Below are 6,000 nucleotides of genomic sequence, written 5' to 3' on the forward strand. Positions count from 1 at the left end.
GTGTGACACACCCTAAGTTCCCCCGATTATATAAGGTGGGTACAGGGGCACGTCCAGGACAATGAATCGAATCAAGCCAATCAGCAGCCAAGACAATCGGAACACATCGATTAGAAGCCTTATAACAAACAACTCGTGTCTTCAGACTTTTGAAGTCACGAACCCTCGATCAAGTCTAATCAGATAGAAGACCAACACTCATTGAAGATCCTTAGTAGAAGCAATCTCCATCAGCTAGATCTTTAACAAAACACAAAAATTCACCTAGTTCTTAGGATTAGATATACACACAACCCTCTTTGTGTTTTGTGATCCTAAATATAATCAAGGCAAGACAAAGACGTATGACTATTATTCAACTTGGAGGCCTAAACTTGTATAATTTTATGTCCATATTTGTCGTATTCTTCGATGACTATATAGGTATCACTATTTTTCATATTCTACAATAGACAGTCATATATAAATCCTCGACATGAGCTTAACTCATCCAGTCGAACGGTCGTCTTCCTCAACAGTGTCCCTGGAAAATGGATTCAGTGCAGGAAGGGGCTGCACCAAGGAGACCCCCTCTCCCCCTACCTATACATCCTGGTGGCTGATGTCCTACATCAAATGGTCCTGAATGTGTTGCGCAGAGACGAGATCAAGCACCCCCTATGGACAAACCTCACCTACCCCATCTTACTCTACGCCGAAGACACCATCATCATCCTCGAGGTGGACATCACCCAACTACTAGCTCTCAAATCGGTGCTCTCCAACTTCTCGGCTATGACGGGGCTCCACACCAACTTCGAAAAAGGCACTTTTCGTCCCGATGAATGTGGAGCTAAAGGATTCCCTCGCCATGGCTGCCATCTTTGGTTGCTTTGTGGCCTACTACTCACAAGTGTACCTCGGGCTACTCTCTAATGTCAAGCTCCACTTGGCGGACATGCAACCCTTGATCTACAAATTTGATAGGGGGCTCAGCAGGTGGGTCGGATGGCTCATGAACTTGACGGGCACACCACCATGGTCAATGTCGTCCTCACCTCACTCCTGGTCTACGTGATGTGCTTGATCACCCTACCCAAGGGTACACTAGAGGCCATCGACCAATGATGCTGGGCTTTCTTGTGGACAGGCAAAGGCAAGTGCAGTGGAGGGCAATGCAAGGTGGCTTAGGACGTCATATGCACCCCGAAGGCCAAAGGTAGACTTAGGGTTGGGACTTATGCCTCTAGAACAAATGCATGTTGCACAAATTATGGGCATGCCTACACAGCGAACCCCGCACATCGTGGTAGAATTGGTTCCTGCACTTCTATGACTAGGGCTATGCACACCACCTTGACACCCCAGTGTGGCAAAGCCTACCTAACCTCCTCCCCCACTTCTAGGCGACCACAATGGTGATCATCGGGGACGGCACCGTGACAGATTTCTTGGAGGACCATTGGATTGACCCTGTTTCACTGTCCTCACTCATGTTGACGCTCTTCTCCCACACCACACGCCAAATCTCTCGATCTCCCAGGCGATGGTTTGATGGAGCCTGGGACCTATGGCTCCAACCGTGGCTCATCAATGCGGCCTCCTCGGTTAAATTGGGGGGCCCTCCTCACCGCGCTACAGCAAGTCCACCTGGACTCGGCCACTCGGGATGTGAGGCACCTCAGCACAGCCACACTCTATTTTAGCAAGACGCCTACAACCTTGCCATGGCGGCCCTCCCCAAAGACGATGGGGTTGGGCACATATGGGCCACCATCGCTCCACCACACTGCAAGCACTTCATGTGGCTCCGTGAAAGTGCATCTAGACTCTAAGTGTGATTTTGTTAATTAATGACCATACCTATGAATTAACAATGTTATTGAGAATGGTTAGTAGGTTGTTCCATATGTGATGCATGCAGAAGAGATATGCATTAAGATGAATGAGCTCTAGGTGATGCTCGGGTAAATTAATAATAATACTTATGGACTAACAATATTGTTGAAAATTATTAGTATATTATTTCATAGGAGATGCACAAATAATAAGATGTGGATTTATTGAGAAATACTATGAAAATAAAATATATGCACCAAAATAAATGAGCTCTAGATGATGCTCGTGAGAAAAAGAAGCTTAAGAAGATTGATAGTAAGCGTGAAGACCAAGTTACTTGTGAAAATCAAGTAACTTAAGGTATAAAATTGTCAATAAAGTTTTATGGATCAATTCATGTACTTTGTGCTTAAGAGTGAGTTGGGGTTAGGATCCATAAGAAAGTATGAGTTAAATTGAGATATCCAATATGCAAAGAGTAAAGAACAAAGATTAAACTCCATATATGATAAAGTGAATTCATTGAAGATGACAGATACAAAGTGATTTTCTATGGTAAGATGGTGAAGGGCAAGTGATGCTCGGCTGCGATAGACCATCCAGTGGTGAAAGTCAATCAAAGGGCTTGGCGTCAAATGACCAAGTCGGTGGTGAAAGGAAAGTGAAGGTTTTGCGCCAATGGACTGTGCGAGGCCGTGAGAAACTATAAGTGATTCACATAAGTCACATGAAGAATCAAGAAAAGATGAAGTGAAGATTATATGAACATTGGCAACCCTTAAGGTTTGAAAGAAAGAAGTGATACTCGAAGGTATTCAAAGGCTCAAAGTGGTTCAAACTAGTTTTATATTTGAATTTGAGTATAGGTATGCCGCAGCATTAGAAGGGATGCAATGTATAACAGTTAACGTGTCTCAGCGCTCAATAGTATCTAATCAACTTAAAGTGAGAGACACCCCACGAACACTGGATAGTGCTAACTTGAGTTTATGTTGAGAGTTCGCTTTAGGAGTCTGGTGTCAAACGTGTGGAAGTATCCAAATCAGGTTTCGAAGTATTCCTAGCTTTGATCCAATATGTCTGAGATCATGATTTTCGGTGGGATAGGTAGCCCTCTGAATAAGCTTTTCGTAGGGTCCAAAATCGTCAAAATCAGTCATAAAGATCAAAAGTTATTGCCATTTTTCATAGGGTCGACTATGCTGATTCTGAAAGTTCCGGATGACATCTGGTTTGGGGTTCAATGTCGTGGTTTGAAGTTTCAATCCGGAAGTTCCAGATCAAACCCAGAAGATCCAGATGCCATCCAATTTGGGGTTCTCTGTCGCGGTTTGAAGTTTCAATACGGAAGTTCTAGATTGAACCCAGGAGTTCTAGATTCTGTGGTCAGGTCGGAGGTTCCGAACTTCATTCAGACAGGGCTCCTCAGGTGTGTTTAACTCGAGTAATCTGGAAGTTTTGGATTGTACTATCTATTGGCTTTAACGGCTGGTTTTTTAGGGTTGTGTATAAATATCCCCTCACCCCCTCCTTGTTGTGCGGTTGGTACCTCCACAAAAATACTCAAAGCCAAAGGTATTAGAGCTCTTCTCTCTCCGAGTTAGTGTGAGATTTGAGAAGAAAAGTGAGTTAGGTTAAGAGATTGAAAGATTGAGTGCAAGTGAGCTAAACTCCATTCTTGAACACTCGAGTTCATCAATAAGAAGTTTGTCATTGCGTTTGTTACTCTTGGAGATTGGAGCTCCTAAGCAGCTAGGCATTGCCGGCGAGCACTCAAGGTTGTGATGTGCCACGAGAAGTTTATGAAGGCTTGAATTTCGCCTCTGCAAGGGAAGAAATCAAGAGTGAAAGCCCAAACTCAAGTGTGATCGAGCTTTGCAAGAAAAATGGTTGAAAGAGATCCGATTTAGTGTGACTGAGCCCCTCAACAGAGACGTAAGAACCTCAAGTAGAGGTGTCCGAACTTTGGGAACCAAACCATGTGTCTTCTCTCTTGGTTTGATTGCTTTTGAGTTCTTACTTTCTATTTGTGCAAATTTGCTTGATCTAATTGTTCGTGTGAAATTGACTGCAAGTACTCTGTAGATCTGCTTGAAATCATAATTTGGAATACATGACTTCTTTTGATTTGAGCTACAACTCATTAGGCATAGTTAGATCTTATTTTTGCTTTGTATAGCCCAAAGTTCTGAACTGAATCAGGAAGTTCCGGATTGAAGTTCTGGATTCTGTGTAATCCGTTGTAAAGGTCTGAACCTAAAAATTTCAGATTCTGTATAATCAACTGCATAGTTTTATTTTTTCAGAAACAACTATTCACCCCACTCCAAACGACATCATTATCCTCTCACTCCCACACCAGCAGTGTCTCCTCACATGCCAGCTGCTCCACCATCGACACATCGTAGTGATTGTCTGCTGCCCATTCTGTATAGAACATGAAGATCAGGAGCATATGCTGCTACGCTGATGGCACGCGAAGCAAGTATGAAACCTGGTTGGAGGCACCGAAGTTAGCCAAGTGAACCATCTTGGTGACATCTGGATTGCCCTAGCTTGTGGAACGCGACTCCTGACGTCGTCCACGGCACAACTGCCACAACCATTTTCTGGAATATATGGAAGAATAGAAGCAACAAGGTCTTCCGGAATGAACTCTGGGCTCGGCTGCAAATTGCTAGACGAGACGCATCTTGACCCCCTATTGTGACTCAGGGCATGTTTGGTAGAGCTCTCCCTGATCTAAATTCTCTACGGGGAGTGATTTTTTGGAGGAAGTGATTCTGTGTTTGAAAGTGATTATCTAGTGATTCTCTAAAATAAAATATATGGAGGAAGTGATTCTGTGTGAAAAGTAAATCAGGGAAAGCTGCTTTTTTCAACTCCCCAGCTTCTAGTTCATTTCAGAGAATCACTCTCACGAATTCCACTCATGGAGCTAAAAGCTGAAAGCTGCTGTTTGACAGAGCTCCCTCTGATTCCAGCTGAAAAGCTGCTCTAGAAGCTTTGCCAAATAAACCCTCAATCGATCAAAGAACCCAAGCCTCCGAGCTGAGTTACGTGCGTGGGGAAATAAATTGTTATTTTTTTAAAAGATTTTTATTAACTCTCATCGTTATATCAAGATAATATAATAACATTAAAATCACCTCTAACCTCTGCATCTATAAAATGCACATAACCAAAATTAAAAGGACAAATACACCAAAGTAAGTGAGGCAAAAGCTACATAGAGCCGAACAAGCAGGCTATAGATCTCTATATTATGATTAGACTAGGATGCGAAATCTAGACAATCATCTAAACTGGGTAAAGAGTTCCGTAACCACTCTCTCCAAACAAGTAAAAGCTAAAGAACCCTGCTCACGGTGTTCCTATCATTATAGCACAGATCACGAATGGAACCAGTGTTTGCACATAAAAATAAACTACAAAGGAGAAAAAGACATTCTTTTGTCAAAGGCAATTTCATTCCGCATAGCCATAGAGACCAACAAAATATGGCCATCGCTGCCAATATTTTGGCTTTCAAATTTTTACTAAGCCTCTGAAGCCAATACCCAAATATATGTGGTACATTTCGTGGTTGATAAATATTTGATGTCACATGGACTATGAACCATGCAAAATGGGCAAAGCGACAATCAAAGAAGAGGTGCTGAATTGTCTCCGATTTGTAACAAAAGCAACATTTCTAATCATCTAGCTATTGTTTACTTAAGTTATCTTTTGTTAGTAACACTCTTTTGTGTATGTAAAAAAGAAAATATTAATCTTTACCAGTATTTTTAGTTTCTATATTTGATTGTTCTAAATTGTCTCTCTCCCTTGCACAAGCGCTCTATAGAGAGACTTAACCAAATACTTTTCAAATTCGTTTAAGTTCCATCTAAACTCATCTTTTCCTTCGAATAATGTGATATTGCTGAGGCGTGTTGTCACCTTGGTGATGTCATATGTCCATAACTCCATCATGGACAAATGAATATTCATAGGTGGTCCAAATAATTCTTTATAGTATTTAGTTAGGTAAGAATTTAGCTGAGATTGATGATATATTTAACTATTTGTCACTCTTATCAGATAGCAATTTACGTTTTCACTGACATATGATGCCATCTGAGTTACTGACAATGTATTAGTGTGGCAAATTTGTTACTATTCACCTGATAAAGAGTGGCA

The sequence above is a fragment of the Phragmites australis genome, chromosome 10, assembly GCF_958298935.1.
Source record: "Phragmites australis chromosome 10, lpPhrAust1.1, whole genome shotgun sequence".
Classification (NCBI taxonomy): Eukaryota; Viridiplantae; Streptophyta; class Magnoliopsida; order Poales; family Poaceae; genus Phragmites; species Phragmites australis.